The 17,665-nt window shown below is 36.8% G+C and overlaps 1 protein-coding gene across 2 annotated transcripts in view; it reads left to right on the forward strand.

The window, feature by feature from the left end:
- Nucleotides 1-17,665, forward strand: part of znf385d (zinc finger protein 385D) — a 141,135-nt gene that overhangs the window by 14,741 nt on the left and 108,729 nt on the right. For both annotated transcript variants that reach the window (XM_044117354.1, XM_044117352.1), the window contains exon 5: nt 13,852-14,062. The gene's annotated coding sequence lies outside the window, so the exon portion shown is untranslated. The remainder of the gene's footprint in view (nt 1-13,851; nt 14,063-17,665) is intronic.

Consider the following 17,665-nt stretch of genomic DNA (forward strand, 5'->3'; position numbering starts at 1 on the left):
TGTGTCTGGAGTTGCTTTTTTCTTTAAAAATAAATGTGAAAGAAAGAAAAACACTCAGCCATGTTGTGTTTGGAAGAGTTATTGCCTGTGAAAAGCAGAGATAAAGTCTGCAGCTCCGATTTCAGTTCATAAAGTGAAGATTAATATGGCAGTTTGTCCAGTAAGGAGGACTGTTATCTGAGAGTGGAGACATAATAAACCGAGACCTTACTCAGGAATTTAAAAGCTCCTAGTGGTGAGCTCGGTCTGATTGTTTTTATTCACAGCAGTCATGCATGTTACAAAAACTGTAATTAGAAAAAGGCTTCTGGCATTAAGCAATAAAAAAAATTAATTGCATGATAAATGAAAATGAGCTCAAGGATTTCCATTTACATTATTTATCGTTTTTTCTCTCCCCTTCTACCAAAAAGTCAACTCTTTGGACGACAAAGTGTTCAGTCTAATGTTTTGGTCTCAACTTGGCCTTTTTCTCAAGGACAAGTTTGTTTACAGAAACCCCGTAATTCATTTTATTTGTTATTTCTGTTGTTTTATTTATTTATTTTGGATATTTGAAATGTCTTCCAGTTCTGGTGTTAAGTTTAATGATCTTTGATAAGCATCATATTACTGTAAAATGGTCTCGATAAAACAATATTATCATTTAACTTCTGGGATAATTTACCATCTAAAAAAATTTGTTATGACAGGCCTAATCAGAAACAAATATTTTTGTAATATTAGAATTGAGCTAAATTTTCTCAACATGACAAAATTATTATTATTTTTTTTAATTATTGTTTTCAATAACCAACTAGACAACCATTTGACTTATTTACATTGAAGAATGTCATTTTTGTCAACAAAACAATTGGTTTTCTGTTCACAAACATAAACTGACAAGCTTCAAAATGGTGAGGTAAAATTTTATTCACCATCATCCAGATATTGATCACTGAACATTCTGTTTTTATGTTATATTTTTCATTATTTCATTCAAAAATCAAATTTTCTGGCTCTAAAAATATTATTTTCCCTTTAAAAATGTAGCTTTTAGCTTTACCATGTAGAAAGTACCATACATGCAACGTACTCATCTATACAAGACAATGTAGAATAAATTTGAGGACCTGATATATGGAGTACAGCAGGATATATTTACATTTTTACAGTGTGATTGAAATACAAAATGTGTGAAAATTGTGTGGAACAGCAGCACAACCTGAAGTTGACTGCCTAAACTACCTTAGCGGTCACTTAGTTATACTAGTGGTACATTATTAGTATGTGTTTATAACATTTAACTATTCCTCTGAGTTTTCTACCACCAGCTCAGTTCAGGCTGTTTGTTTTGGGTTTTGGTCACATTTTTCTGGGTTTTTGTTAGCATTACACTCCGTCTCTTGCTGCAGGAAATTCCTGGCCTTTATGAATGTTTTCCCCATGAATGCATTGGTTTTCGCCAAGTATGCTAATTTCCTCCTGCATTGCAAAAAATTTTATGTTGGGGTATTTGGTTGCACCAAGTGTGTATGCATGTGTGTGTGGTTGGCTAATTAAGTGGTTATAGGAAAAGCCGAAATTGTCCGTTGCCATTACTGAAAGACATTAATCTGGGAGAAAACAACCTTAAACTGAAAAAAAAAAAATCTGAATTATTTTTGTGTACGAGAGACAAAAGGAAACCTTTGCAAGCAGAGACAGAATCAATTAAAGTTTCAAGTTTACAGTGAAAAGCCCAGAGACAAGAAGAAAAAAAGCAATTTTGAAAGTTTCATATCTTCAACTTTTAGAAAAGAATGAAGACAAACAAGCTGACAGAGTAGAGGTCACTGTTATCTCCAAAATTCAGATACCTGAAATGTTATTATGTTTGGTTTTACTCGTTCCTGTTTATCTACATCCCTGGATTAAATTACTAATCATCTCATCGTCTTATTTTCTCTAATTTAGCCTTAATGCATACATTCCACTGGAACAGTATTAATATGTTTTCATCTTTTTCTTATTTTGAGATACTACAACATATTTTATTGGGATTTTAGGTAATACACCATCCCATAAGTATCACTTAACGATGAAGTGGAATGAAAATATCCATGTTTTAAAAGGTTTTTTTTTCACAAATAGAAACATGAAATCAGAACATGCACATATATTCAGCCATCCTTTACTTAAATGTCCCAAAAAAAAATTAAAAATTAAAACTAACTGCCCTCAGAAGTGATCGGATCCAATTAAAAGAATCATAAGAGTTGAAATTTGATTACACACTGCATTGTGTCAAAATGATCCAAACTAACTGAAAAACATGTTCACCTCCTGGCCTGAGGGGGTGCTACAGCAACAGCCACTGAAGAAAACAACATAAAAACCTCTGAAGAAGACACTGAGCGCAACTTCCTTCTTCATGAAATGGAAACAAAAAAAGGACTAGCATCAGATTTTAGCGGTTGTCGGATTTCTCTTATATCTTTGGTAAAAGATCACAAGTAATTTCTCTAGCTAGCTCTAGACTTTCACGTTTGTTTTGTTTGTCTTTACCCAGAATGCACTGGAATGTAGTCCGCTTCCTGCTTCTCCAGTCCACTTGGCGTCCACATATGCATTTGAACCTCTACTAACTAACCAAACTTTCTAGACAAATGAAGTAGAGTTTGATTAAAGTGGACTAAACAGGGCTGGTGTGAATGCAGCCTCAGTTTCCGTGATGCTTCTTTATTTTAAAATAAACATATGTTCCTAACTTTAACTTTTCTGTTCTGCTGTCCACAAAGCATTTTTAATTTCTTTAACCTTTTCTTCACCTACAAAATACTTTGAAAGAAACAAATTAGGAGAAAGCTGCAAATTAAAAGCAATACAGAAAGTGCATGTCTTAATTTCTCTTTTTACCCCCTCTACATTCTTCCAACATAATTCAGTAATAAATAAAAAACCCCTCATATGATTTATTCTAATTTAATTTATGTTACGCCTCTCCGTCATTCTCCAGAGGAACCATCTGTTTCCTAATTGGTTTTCTCGTCTCCACTGTATAAGTGAAAAGCTAAACAAAATGTGTTCAGTTTTGCTTTGTTGTCCTGAATCCAGTGGCGGCAACAGAAAGACTAAAGGTTACGACTCGCTCTCCAGCAGCTCCAGGGTTAAACAGCCAGATGTTCAGGCTGCAAGCCTCTAGTAGACGGTGATTTGTCTTGAAAACGGCTGTAAAATTTCTAACTGCGATCTTTTTTATTTTATGAAAAGACAGAGTTGCACCTTTGCCGTCTGTCTCAGTGAATTAGCCCAACATGGGTAAATTGTTTCCATCTACTGGAGAATTGGTTTTCTCATGACTCTGCTGCTGCATCGCAGGAAAATGTAATTGTAGAGGACGTGTAACGGCTATCTGACTTTTTTTCTCTTGATTTTTTCTTTTCAGAATCCATATTATAGCATGTCTTTGGCATGCTGTAAACTCAACCTGGCATTGTCTTACACTCTGGGCATAAAATACAACACATGTGCTCCAGGGCTCCGATATGGAGAAATTGTACCTCAGTTCTTCTCTGAAGTGTTGATTCTGTCCAGCTGGATGTTTTACCAACAGATTTTTTCTTTACTCAAGTGAAATTGTGCAGAGAACTTGGAAACAGCCAAAAATAAAAACAACATAGGCGTAGGTAAAGAGACACCGTGCACTGTGCATGTCGTAAGCAAGAATAAATTATTCTAACTATTTAAACTTTTTACAGTTAGGTAAAGAACATTATTTACAACTAGCAGCCAGTGCAGATCAGAGGTTTTATTTTGCAGTACTGACCCTTTGCAACTACGTCACAAAATTATTCAAGGTGCCTTTATGGACGTCGGAAGTGAGAGACGGGAGTTTTGAACAGAGCAACTGAAATTGTTTTCCCAAATTGTTTTTGCCAGTTTATTCATGGATTATACTTGTTGGAGTCTAGCTAATTCATCTGTGAACGTAAAACACCTGGTTGGGGCTCATAGACGGCGGTATTTTCAACAGTTGGAAACAGCTAGCGTAGAAACCGACCCGTGCTTCCTCCCTCTTGACGTGTTGATCAAATTACCGACTTTACCTGAATTCACACCACATGATTTAGAAACGCTTCGCCAGCTTGTAGGGCAGCTTAATCTCCTGCTTGGTTCTCTATGCCAGCAGTGCTGGGCTGCTGGACAGACTGTCACGATGTCATAAACAGCAGGTGATCCTTTCATCGGAGCAACATAAAAAAAATGCAAACCACTTTTTTCTATAAATACTAGGCTACATGACGGCGCGGCTTTGTCTCCATGGTTACTAACGGTTATACTTGTAACTTCTTCTTGATATCTTTCTAATAATACTTATAAAGTATATGAACATTAATCTTCTTGCCTTGTAAAAAGTGTTCACTGCAAATCTGTAATTACACTGAGAGCTGCTATCATCACTGCTGTATTTTCCCTCATTGAAAGTTATAAAATAAATACAGAAATTTGGTTTGCATACTTGTCTGTTTGTGCAGAAAGTCTCACCGTTTTTTTAAAGTGAAATCAACTAAATAATAGTGACATTAGGTTACAGACGTCTGCTTTTAGACTAGCTTTAAAGGAGCCCGTTGATTGTTTTGATGTTCGTCATGGCAGAGTGGGCGGAGTTCTGGAGAACATGTCGTCACACGCAAAGGATTGCAAGCGCCTGTAGCTCAACCTGCTGCCTTCACAGCTGGCTCAGTTTACCACCAGCTTTCATGGCTGCCGCTACTCAACGCTCTCACCTGCGTTTGGGTTTTTAAGTCGTATCTCGTTACTAATGCCATTTGTTAGCATGACTCAGAGTTTTTCAAAGTGGGGACCAGTGGAGGAGGAGAACCTTGCTGCGTTTTTGTTTGTTGAAATGTACTACATACATCTGCCATTCATCAGGAATCACCCTCCCCAGGACTTATACTCACCAGTTTCCATCACTTCTTGTGAGATCCTCCTGCTCCCATCGTTTTTACTGCCCGTATTTTGCGTTTCCTCCACCTTTCTCCTGCTTGTTTTTGTAGCTTGCATCAGAATTTAGATTTAAGAGGCACCAGTTTATGTACAGCCATAAATTAATAATGTTATTGACTCTTTCAGTATGTATTGTCATTACACGACCTCTGTCAGAGCGGTGCAGTGAACAGTGGTAAACCGAATTTTGCCAGCGCTGTGGAAACAGTAGAAGCGGGTAAATGAGGATACTGTAGCGAGCTGACATGTCCTGGATAAATAAACACCTGAGACAAATTCGGAGAGATGTTCACTGAGATTACGCTGCACCTCTCAGGAAAATGAGAAACATTCGGTTTCTGGAACCGAATGTGTCCAACAGAAGGCCAATCTCCTGGATTAATTTCAAAGGTCTGTTAAGGATTGAAAGTTTGCTTCTGGTTTGTAAAATAAGTATTTACCCTCTTATGCTTTCTTCTGTTTATGTTTTTTTTCCCCCCCTCATTTAAATGTCTTGGATCATCAAAAAAAAAAAGTTTTTACAAAAATGCAGTTTGAAAAAAATTACTTATTTATTAAGAGAAAATTGATCTCTTAAATTACTGTGGAAGGATTTTGGTCTGCTTCCTTTTACAGAAATGTTTTTAATTTAATCTTGTTGGTTTGTTTTCAAGCATTCTCTTCAAGATCTTGCTCCAGTCTAAGTCATATTTAAGTCTGGACTTTTCACAAAATCTTCATAGTAGAGGTTGATTGGTGAGCTGCAAAAGTTTTTGTACTTTGATTTGTGTCACTAATACATCTAAAAACACTCAAAGAGCTTTAAAAAACATTTTTTTGCAATAAATAAAAGTTTTTTTGTATCTGGAAATTAAGCTGTTTCAAAAACCTTTCGAATATAAATCAGCACTACTTGTTACCTAGCAACCCCGAAGAAGTCCAGCTCATGGACCTTACCACAGGGGCCGCTTTTCATTGGCTGATGCCCATTCTACATGGTAACGTCCGTGGCCGTCTCACAAACACGCTTCCCGTTAGCTAAGTACAGCATAATAGCAGTACTGATACAACTTCTACACCTTGTAGCCTGTCTGCTACACAGTCTTACGTTAGCTAAACAGATCAATATGCAATGTGTACTGTATCTGACACACACTAAAGATTTTATTTTAGCAGAAAAGGCTTTGGACTAAACTGTTCCTCCTGTTAGCCACTCTAGCACCAAGTACAGCTGGTCAATCAACCATCCCTGTGTTCAGGGAAGCGCTGATTAATAATCGAGAATTAAATATCAAGCCTGGAAACTTGACATCGTAACGGACTGAATGTTACGTTTTTAATGTAATATTTGCGGGGCGCAGGCGGTTGCCACGGTAACCGGTGTGCTTAAACTACAAAGAGAGAGAGAGAGAGTAAAAAGGTACGAGTGGTTTTGAGTTGATCACCTGTTCGGGTTATTTTACCTTTGTTTACCTTTGCTGTGGCTCATTACAGCCGCTGTAGTTTCTAAACGTTGGACTAATTACCTCGTTCATTTGTGAATATACGTCATTCACAACAAACATCAAATAGAACAAATATATTTCATAAAATTTTAACAAACAAATGGCTTCTACCGCAATAATTATGTGACATTAAATGAACTGTATTCCAACTTCAGAAGATTTGACTTTACCTTCACAGAGCTCTTTGGTTCCTCCTATCAGTCTGTAACTTCTCATATTGAGGTCATCAAACCAAATTTCAGATCTACCGTAACTGACTGACTGACACCTGCTGGCCTCAGGTTTGCAATCAGCTTGTGACTGAGAAACCAGTAACCTCCTCCCAGATGATGACATGAACTTGTTATTTCCTCTGTCTATTGTAGTAGCTGATATATTGTGAAAATCCGGTAGAAATGATTCACTAATCGAGTCATGTTTACATAGAATCAATGCGCTACGAGGCTTTGCTTGTGAGACTTGCGGTCACATGTGTCGGTTGTGGGCGGAGCTTGGTAAGGTCCATTACCTAGCAACCCCAGCGGAGTTCCGGAAGTCAGAATTGACCTCCAAATCCTTCATTGTTGTTTCACTTATTTAAGTACATGCATGAAAAACTGCTTTTTTCTAAATATAAGGAAGCGGTTTTCAAATATTTATTCAAAAACTGTTTTTTATATTCATTATTTATATACTATCTTTGATGTTAAAATGTGTTTAAAACACAAAAATGTATCAAAAAATATAAAAATTGAGTAATCTGTAAGGTTGCTTTACATTTTACTGTCCATAAACTGAATGCGGTTTAAAACTCACTGACTGCAACATCAAGTTAGACTTTGTTGAGCAAATTCACTTTATAATTTACATGCAAAAAGAGAATGATTTGATTTTTTCTGGGGGGTTTTTCCGGGTAATCGACGAGCAAACCATTCTGCTGTCACCTGTTTTTGAGGGAAGAGGTTAGCGTGACATATGTGTCTCTGCTTTATTCCTCTGAGAACTGAAATAATTTATTTGCTTTTATATTGCATATCCAGAAAATAAAACAAGAATTTAACTAATTCATCAGTCTGTGGATGAGAAAGTGTGAACCCGGTGAAACTGGAGCAAAAGCAACAGAGTTTAAATGTATTATCTGTGTTTTTTTTGTGATAATGGAGGGAACTCAGTCAGGTCTGAAAGTGCTGTCACGTTTCTCTGGTTACATGTTTGCAGATATTGAACATTTCTCAGAGCTCCTTCAGATAAGGCTTCAGGGAAATGCCGTGTTCATCACCACACCGGAGGGTAAAACAAGATGGTTTTGTGCTGTTGCTTTGCAAGTGATAAGTTTTAACCTTCTCTGAATCCTCCTATTTTATTCAATACTGTTGTGTGTTTTATAAAAATGCAGTTTTAAAAAGATTACTTAATTTATTAAGAGAAAAATGTTTCTTTCTGCACAAAGAAACGGCTTAATTTTTCAGCCAAGCTTTTTAAAGGGGAACTATTATGCAAAGATCACATTTTCATGCTTCCTTTTGGATTCTTACTTCTTTAAAAAAAACAAAATAATTATAATAATAATAATTAATAAAAACAGCCGGTTTTTGGCAGTAAGTTAATGGTTTTTGGTGTCAGGAAAACAAGCCATTTCAAGAATCTCCCGAATGTAGTGATATTCAGAACCCCCATCATCTAAGCCAGGGGTTTTCAAAGTATGAAAGGGTGAGCCCCCCTCCAAGGAGCACAATGCCTGCTGCGCCTCCCCCCCCGAGGGTGGTGGGTGGGGTTGTAAAAACTCCACCTTCAGCCCCGCTCTGGCCAAAACCAGTGATGGCATAGTTACTTTGAAAAAGTAACTTTAATCGGACTACTGATTACTCCTTGAAAAAGTAACTTAGTTATATTACTGACTACTGACTTGGAAAGTAACTAAGTTACATTAAAAGTAACTTTTTAGTTACTTTCAGCAGCTGCTAACAACAACGCTCCACCTCCTGTGAAAATCACATTGATCTTTGCTAATACTTAATTGTAAGCTATTTTATAATGGTAACATCAACAATGTGTCTCCACTGATAAGGTTGAACTGAAGAGGAGATTGTACAAAAAATAAAAAACATGAGTAATTTGTGTGGTCCACTGTTGTCTGGAAAACTCTAAGAAGGATTTTAAAGCCCCCCTCCTCCCCAGCCTCCAGGTTCTGCGTTACGGCCCTGCGTTTGGTGTCACAGCACAGAGCTCCTCCTGCAGCTCCACAGCTCAGATGGCTGCACAGATTTGTGACACTTATCTTAATATTAATAATTATAATGATGTTAAGTTGCCATTATAACTATTGGAAACTCCGGACACGTTCATTCGTGGCTGTTTTCATGTTTATTGCGCTGTTCATATTGGTCTCGATGTTTGCAGTTTTCTGGAGCGCAACGCGAAACTCGACGTCATTCAGAGGTAATATATTAACTTGACATCAACAAAGACACAGCGGGACGGATCATCCGGGAAATGATGGACAAGGAGAGACTGAGTAAAACTACCTTAATGACGGACAAATTCTGGGATTTATTATGAGTCTCTGCTTATTTCCAACCCCAAATGAATAACTTCACGTTCAAAAACGAGCCCAAAAAGGCGCAACCAGCAACTCGTTAAATTTTCAAACGACTTTTTTAAAAAATGAAGCCCAAAGCCGCTTATAATAATCGGACTTGGCGACAGAAACTCAAAATAGTTCCAGTTTTTCCTCCAACAAAATGCGCATCTCCCTCCATTGTTTACATTTCTGTCGCATAGAGACGTCGGTCACTCAACAAGACGAGTAGAGGAAATACGATTAAATAACAAAAGAAGACAGTAACGCAAAAATGATTTTGATAAGTAACTGTAGTCTGACTACTGGATTTGAAATAGCAACGCGTTAGATTACTGGTTACTGAAAAAAGTGGTCCGACGTCAGTAACGTTACTGACGTCACTGGCCAAAACATCCTCTAAGGGGGGAAACATTTCCACTGATCCCCACTCCACACGCGCACCCCACAGTACCAAGATAGCAGATAGCTTTTCCGGTTTATTTTTTCCCTCACCGCGCCTCCCCTAAAGTGCTCTGGCGCCCCCCAGGGGAGGCGCGCCTCACACTTTGAAAACCGCCGATCTAAGCAACCCCAGCGAATCCCAGACCGTTACCTAGAAACCGTGATCAATACGGTGTTTTACTGCTGTATTCGCTGTACAATGGCTGTTGGAAAAGACAAATGTTTTGTTGTTAAGTTAGCATCCAGAAACCCCTTTTTGCATTCTTGTTGGTTGTGCAGGAGGCTCCACTTCTGCTTTTCGAAGATATACTGTTGCATAATTGTCCATCTGTTAGTAGCTATGTTCATGAGCTTATTTATGTTTAAAGTAACAAGAGGCCATAAAACAGCTAATTCTGAAAGGAGATCAAAATAGACCGAAGTGACCAAACTAAAATCTCATTTCTTAAGAATGGTTTTGTTAAAAGAATGAAATTAACATATTATGTATAACGCCAGTCAGGTTAATTGGTTTCTCTAAATTCTCCCTAGGTGTGAGTGTGTGTGTATGTGGTTGTTTGTCCTGTCTGTCTCTGTGTTGCCCTGCGACAGACTGGCAAAATGTACAGGGTGAATCTGGCTTCTCGCCTGAAACGTTAGATGGAGATAGGCACCAGCACCCCTCCCAACTCCACCAGGGACAACGGTGGAAGAAAATGGATGGATGGATGTTTTGTATAGACCACTAACCTATCCTAACCTGTTCAAGGAAGCATAATAGATCCCCTGTAAACCAGTGATTTGGCACAGATTTGATGTTCTGTTGATGAAAGCTCCCTGAGGACCGCCACAGCATCGCTCTTATTATTGGCTTGTTTCCGGGGCGAATGGCATCGTATTTTGTTCTGGTTATTTCTTTGAACAAAATACGACTGTTTCTACTTTCTGTTTCATCGCTCTGCTGGACTCTTCCCCATCGCCACAGCCGTCTTTAATGACAGAAAGTCTGAACAGCCAGAATTTTGAGGTCAACCTGTCAGTCTTTTCTATTAATTTTAGAAAAGTGCAGACACTTTTTTTTGCTTTTCTTACCTGCACATTATCACCACAATAGTCAAAAAGCGAGCATTGAATACTTGACCACAGAGACGGCCATGCAACTGGGAAAGAAGCACACATTTTATCTGAGCACTGCGTGGAACCATTGAATGAGATGTAGTTTAGTCTGTCTCCAGGATGTAATTGTACTTTTAGGGGTTATTTTCATGATTGCTGGACAAAATTCTGAAAAAATAAGAGAAAAATATTTCCACTAACATTACAATGTTCTTCTCCACTTGTAAATCTCTTTTTCTGTAATTATTGGCTCACAGTCGTGTTCTTCCGTTCACAGAAACATTACTTTGGGAAAATGTCTTTTAAATTACATTTCTGATTATTCTAACTTGTTTATCTTAATTAGCATGATAATGGCTACTTCTCCTGGGGTCCACAAAAACACATTTATTAAAAAAAAAACCCAGTTACTCACACTTAATAAAACACTAATAACATTACATATTCATTAATTCATCAACTTTGGCAGGGTATTTAAGGGCATGTTGGAGCTATCTACATAAGTAAAGCCAATTTAAACAGCAAAAAACCCAAAATATTACCTAGTAAGACGAGACGAACTGTCAAGTAACTTTTCAGCAGGATATAGTCGCTTGTTTTAAGTAAAAAAAAAATCTTAATATTGTTTAAAAGTATTAGTTCCACTGGCAGATTATTCACTCATACCATGAAAAAATGTAACGTCACTAAAATCAGAAGGCACTACCCCTTACTTAGCTCAGCCCGTTACCTAGCAACCCCAGCGAAGCCCAGCCCATTACCTAGCAACCCAGGCTTAGCTCCAGAACAGAGGAAGAATGTCATGTTATAACTGAAATATCCTTTGATATTTGATATGGTACTTTTAAAAATCCTTCCTTATGGATGTAAGGAATTCATCCATCCATTTTCTGTTCACCCTTGTCCCTAATGGGGTCAGGAGGGTTGCTGGTTCCTCTCCAGCTACGTTCCGGGCGAGAGGCGGGGTTCACCCTGGACAGGACGCCAGTCTGTCGCAGATATTAAGGAATTATTTACTTAAAACAGACTGAAATAGCTTGCTAAAAAGATACTTTTAAATTAGTTTTGTCTTTATATTTTTTCAGCTTAGCCTTGATATCCACTTATGCATTAATTGTGTACCCACTTACTCCTCCGAGGATTGCTAAGTTTAGGTGTCTGTTACATTTTTTTAAATTTCAAATGCAATTTGCCTTTATTGAAGTTCTTTTCTCATTCTCCAGCTTTTTGCTGCTGTAAAATTCAGTAATTTTTAGGTATTTGCAGACAACTTCAGTAGTTTAATCCTTATTTCACCACGTAAAGACCAACACAGCGACTTTCTTCCTTGTTTCTGCCTGGTTTCTAAGCTTTGTTTCTTAAAATTAGGATGTAGCACCAAAAGTTGTGTTTAAGCATGGCCGAACAAGGTGGTTTAAGAATAAATAAATGCCAGCTTGGTGGTTGTTTGGGTTACGAGTTAGGTGGGCAGTGGTCCTCTCAGGTTTTCCACTGGTGAATAACCAGTCTGAAAATGTGCTTGCAGGGCAAACACATGGAAAATGTTTCTACCAGAGGAGAGAAGCAACAGATTGAGGCATCACAGGCTCTTTAAATCATTGAGTCAGCTCCGTTTGTGCTTGTCCTTTCTTGGTGTGACCTTTCACCTACATGCACTGTCACACAATGTGAAGTTTCTAAGCAGCTGAATTTGAACAGCCGTCTTCTGTACTATTAACCTCCCACTTATTTTTTACTTTAGGAGATTGTTTTAAGTAAATAATTATTTATTATTGATGAAAAAGTACTTGTTCCACTGGCAGACATTTTTCCCATGTAAAAGTGGAACTATTACTTTTTCATAAATATTAAGAAAATATGGACTCTAAACAATTTAATTTTTCTTACTAAAAGTTACTTGTAAATTAGTTTTGTCTCACTTCAAGTATACTGAGATATTTGCGTTTGAAATTAACCCAAAAATATTTGATAAAATGTGTTTTTGGAGTGTTGGTCTCAACTAGCCAATTTAGTTAGCTTTTTTTTAATTGTCTTTTTTGAAGGACAATTTTGTTTACAGAGACTTTGGTATGCATTTAATTTGTTGTTTCAGTTGTTTTGCTAACTTATTTTGGCCATTTAAAATGTCTTCCAGTTAAATGTTTGTTAGAAATGAAATTGACCTTTTGAGATTTGAGGTGTACTTGGATCATCACATTATCACCATTGTATAACTTGAAAATGGTCATAAACAACAATATTATCGTTTATCGCTGTACGTGGAGGTGCGAGTTTTAAAACAATTAGCTACAGTTTTAGTACTAAAACTGTAAAAGAGAGGACAAAACAAAAATGTCTGAAATCAAAACTGGTTTTATTGTCACTGTGGTAAAAATAGAGCACAGCTAACTACCGAGGTTATTACAGTTAACTAAAACTGAAATTGAGAAAATGTTTTGTTTACTAAAATAAATAAAAACTGTAAGTAATGGAGAAAAACTATGTTTAACTTAATGGACATATATTTATAAAACTAAACAAAACATTAAAATTATATACATATTTTCTGTTTTTGTGTTCATGAATCTATTTAATTACTTTTTGACTTGATGTGAAATTTTATTTTATTTTTTTTGCCACAACACTAGTCTGCAAAAATGGCAACAGCAAAAGTTGAGAGAAACCACGAGAGTCAGTTAATTGAATGATCTTTTGAAAATAGTGTCTTCTGTTTCTATATTCAATGCCCCATCAATATCCAATGGTTATGAGTACATAGTCTAATAAATTCAACCTGTGTGTTTCTTACTGTTACTAACGGTGGAGATATTTGGAATTTGATCTGTCAAGCTGAACTTTTGTTTCAGTTGATCCAAAGGTAATATAACATTCAGTTGACATTCAGATTTTTGGGGATTTGGGTTTGTTGACTCTGCGTGCTGCAGTTTAACCAGCCGCTGTGATTATTTCTGCTCCCAGTGCAGCTGTGTTTGTGCTCCAATCTCTGTCTGCTATACTGTGCGTGACGAAAGAATGAAAAACAAATGAATGAAGGAAAGCTTGCTGATTTATTTCCACCACCATTGGGATTTTAAATATTTACAGTTGTTCACAATAAAATGAAATGATGGAAAAACTGCAATTATGACCATGGAGGATTGGTTGTATGGTGTAAGAAACAGAAAAAAGACCTGTGTCTAATGTTATTAACCTCTAGCATGAATAATTAATCTGGAACGTTGGTAAATAATAGCATTTTGTGATTGCTACAGGCTAGCTAATTTAGTTCCTTGTCATCTAAATGTAATTTTTTAACCACAGGCTCAGGTTGTGAGGACTTCAGGGAGGTGATGATGAAAAATAAAGAGCCCTGATCCTTCACAAAGTGCAACGCCCTGTGTGACCTTGATGGCGGCTGCCGCTGGATGGACAGCGCGGCGGCGCAGAGGGCTCTGAGGGGCGAGGCGTCCATTCATCAAGAGCTGCGGCGGCAGTGGGATTTATTGAGCTTTGGGTATCATCCTGTGTCAAGGTGCGCATTCTTTCTGTGTATTATAGGGCCAGATGATACTATGTGGAGGCTTCCAGTAAATAATCTCGAGGTTATGTCTTGTATTGAGTTATATATCCAGTTAAATTTATGATTAAGGCTCAGAGTGATGAATTATAAAGGAATGTTCACATAGAAAACCCAGTGAAGCATGAATAGGAGTGGAGGAAATGCATTAGACTTGCTTTATGAGCGGTGATATGAAATCAGTGATGTCATAACCACAAAGTCAGACACAGAAAAAAAAAATCTCAAAACATCTCAGGAAAACAAGACAAAGTATTTTTGATCTTTTATGATTATCAATGGATACATTATTGATTAACAACTCACACTGTTACTTATACCACACCAATTTTCACACTTATGTTGTGTTCAGGGTGGTAGATAATTAAAATGTAATTTTACATTTGGTCACATTTTAATTTAAATGAAAAATGGGACCAAAATAAAAAAATATGATTAAAATGAAATACAAAATGAAAAGAGAGCAAGAGATCATTGAAAATGCAGATAAAGCTTGTTCAAAAGTGATAATCAGCTGACAAAGTACAAAAATCTTCACTACCAAGTCTCCAGCTCAAAATTAGGCTATGGATTTAGTTTAATGACTCAATGAGGCAGAAAAGGCCAGGAGAAATGTACCATGGGAACCTAACAAACCAGCACCCTATGGAAGGATTTAAAAGTGTTCTTTAGTGCAACCAATCTGAATGTAATTTACTACCTTGCAAAATGGCCACTTGAAAAATAAATTACATTACATTTGACAAGAGTTATTAAGATAGATGTTGTAATTTCTGCTCCAGTTCTGACCAGCATTGTTACTCTGGTCAGCCTGTTTGGCCCAAAGAACCCCAACAGAAAAAGTCTCACTTTTCTCCAGGTAACCAGTACATGCTGTTTTCATGTGGGATAAATGAGAAACAGAAATTCAGCCATCAAAACCTTATCCAGAGGTCAGCAAATACACCGCTCAAACTTTACGACTTAGCTCATATTAACTTCAATATTATATTTGTTTTTCATAAAAGAGCACATCAAGTTAATGCTACACTTATGATTCATGCAAAGAAAGTTAAAATGCCAAAATTTCATCTGATCCAGTCAAACACTCTTGCCTATTTAGCTCCGGCACTGAGAAAAAAACAGCTGCAGTTAAAGGGTAGGTGTTATGTAAAATTAACTTTTTTCAGCTTAACATCATGTTATAAAGCTATTCCCTCATCAAAAACGTACCTGGAGTTTTATTTTTATCCTTTCATGCACTTTGGAGAAATCCTTTAATCTCCATGGCAACCATTCAGCAGGGCAAAACACCTGGGTAGACCTAGCTCCGCCTTTGAGGTAAAGCTCCTCTTCTGACTTTCTGAAGGCGGAGTTTCAGAAAGAGTAGGAGCTTTTAAAGAGACAGAGGCCCAATTTAAAACCATCAAACTACACAGTCAAATTTCTTTGAAGTTATATTTGATATATATAATGTATTTTTCTAATACTTGAAGTTAATATAGTGACTTCACTGTGTTTTTAAAGTTCAATAGTAGTAGTAAATGTTTATCTCATAGAGAATTGTGAACAGAGTTCCCTGCTTATCACTGCTAATATCCCATTCAAATGATAGCTTATCTGTGTAGCTATAAAAAAATAACGCCTAATGTATTTTTCCCACTTAAGAAGAAATTGTAGCTCTCAACTTATTTGTGTCCTTAAAACATTTAATCTGACATTTATATCTTAACAGAAAAAATAAATGTTTCATGGTTTTTGCCAGTTGTTACACAATTAACAGTCACTCTAACATAAAAAGGAAATCTTGGGCTTTGCCGTTAAAGGGCAATAGCAAAATGAGGAGAGATCTCTCACAAATCTCTGGCTGCTGCAAAAGATTTGCTATTAATCACTGACTTCACTATCACATTATCTGCTGCCGCGCTGAGCCGCTCATTCATTTTCAGTAGCTCCTCTTCTCCACCCATTGGCTTACTAATCCAGTGTCACTGGAGGAAAAGCAGCAAACATTTTATTTTTTTCACATGGTTTACAAAGAGAGCCTTTGTTGAAAGGCCAGAAAAATTTTGGATCGCTTCACAAATGCATTTTAAGCATGGCAACTGGATGTATGACATGCTTGTACAGACTGTAAAGTGCTTACTCAGAGCAACGCATTCCTGATGAAAATGAAACTCCCTTTACTGAAAAAATTTATCTTGGATTTGATTCACCCAACAGAAACATGTCCACCGGTTTCCACAGTTTGGAAAATTGGTTCAATAATCTGTAAAAATAAATCTTTGCCCAGCGTTAATTTACAGGAAACATCTAATTAGTTTCCTCTAATTGGATCCTAATTCATTATAACTGAAGAGCGTCCATCCAACCTCAGCTATATTGCTGTTTTTTTGTCACTACATTACTACTTTTACTTTAAATAAAGATAACCTGAACAAATACAAAAAGCATGGTACAAAATAAATGTCATTTTAAGTCAAAGAAGGGAATCTAACCTAACCTATTTTGATGTAAAAAAGTAATGATACCATGTCTTCTCAAAATAATTATTAAATGAGAAGTATTATGTGTTTTGCAGCCACCTACTGCCATTTTGTAAAATCCAGTTACTGTTACCTTCAGTTGTTGTAAAAATGCTATATATTTCAAATATGACTTAAAAGAGATTTGAGTTGTTAATTTAACGCTTCTGTCTCTTTAAAAACTCCTGCTCTTTCGAAACTACGCCATCACAACATGGCTCCTCTAGAAACCCTTTAAAAATATTTTTACCAGCGTTTCACTAAGAAGTAGCTACGATAAATGAGATCAGCTGATGCACAGTTTCACCAGGTGTCTGCTAATTGCAGCTGACTAGTCTGGAGGAGCAGAGTGGGGGAGTTGCAGGGGAGTGATGCTCTGTGAGGCAGCAGCTTGGAAACTGCAGCTCGGAGGAGGAGCTTTGTCCTTGAAGGCGGGGCTAGGTCCACCCTGGTGAATGGTGGCCATGGAAATTAAAATATTTCTCCAACATGCATGAAAGAATCAAAGAAAGTTTGATTCTTTCCATGTTTGTTTATGATGATGGAAAAACATTATAGCATGACGTAGAGCTCAAAAAAGTTGATTTTACATTATACCTTAGATAAAATCTGAATCTGACAACATGAAGCTAAAGGATCTCAAAAAGCAGAAAGTAAAAGTGCGATCTAAACAAAATTATTAGAATCCATTAAAAAAACATTGAAAATACCAGAAAATCATCTGAAGTACTGCAGGCCTCACATCTCTCAGTCAGAGAGAATGTTAATAACCCAACAATGACAAAGACACAACAAACATCAGATAAAATCTTCATGATCACCAAGATTTTATCTGGTAAAAAAGTAGAAAAATAACTATAAATAAATAAATAAATTCCTTTTTTTAAATAAGAAAAGAAAACATTTAGTGCCTAAAATACAACAACATGGTGTTCTTTAAGTGAATGCTTGATCATTTCTAGCAAAGGATGCAACTGCAACTAAAAAATACTTTGAAAAGTTCAGGCCTTTCTGCTTGACTTAAAATCAACACAATGTAGAGCTAATCTTCTGA

The sequence above is a fragment of the Gambusia affinis genome, linkage group LG05, assembly GCF_019740435.1.
Source record: "Gambusia affinis linkage group LG05, SWU_Gaff_1.0, whole genome shotgun sequence".
NCBI lineage: Eukaryota > Metazoa > Chordata > Actinopteri > Cyprinodontiformes > Poeciliidae > Gambusia > Gambusia affinis.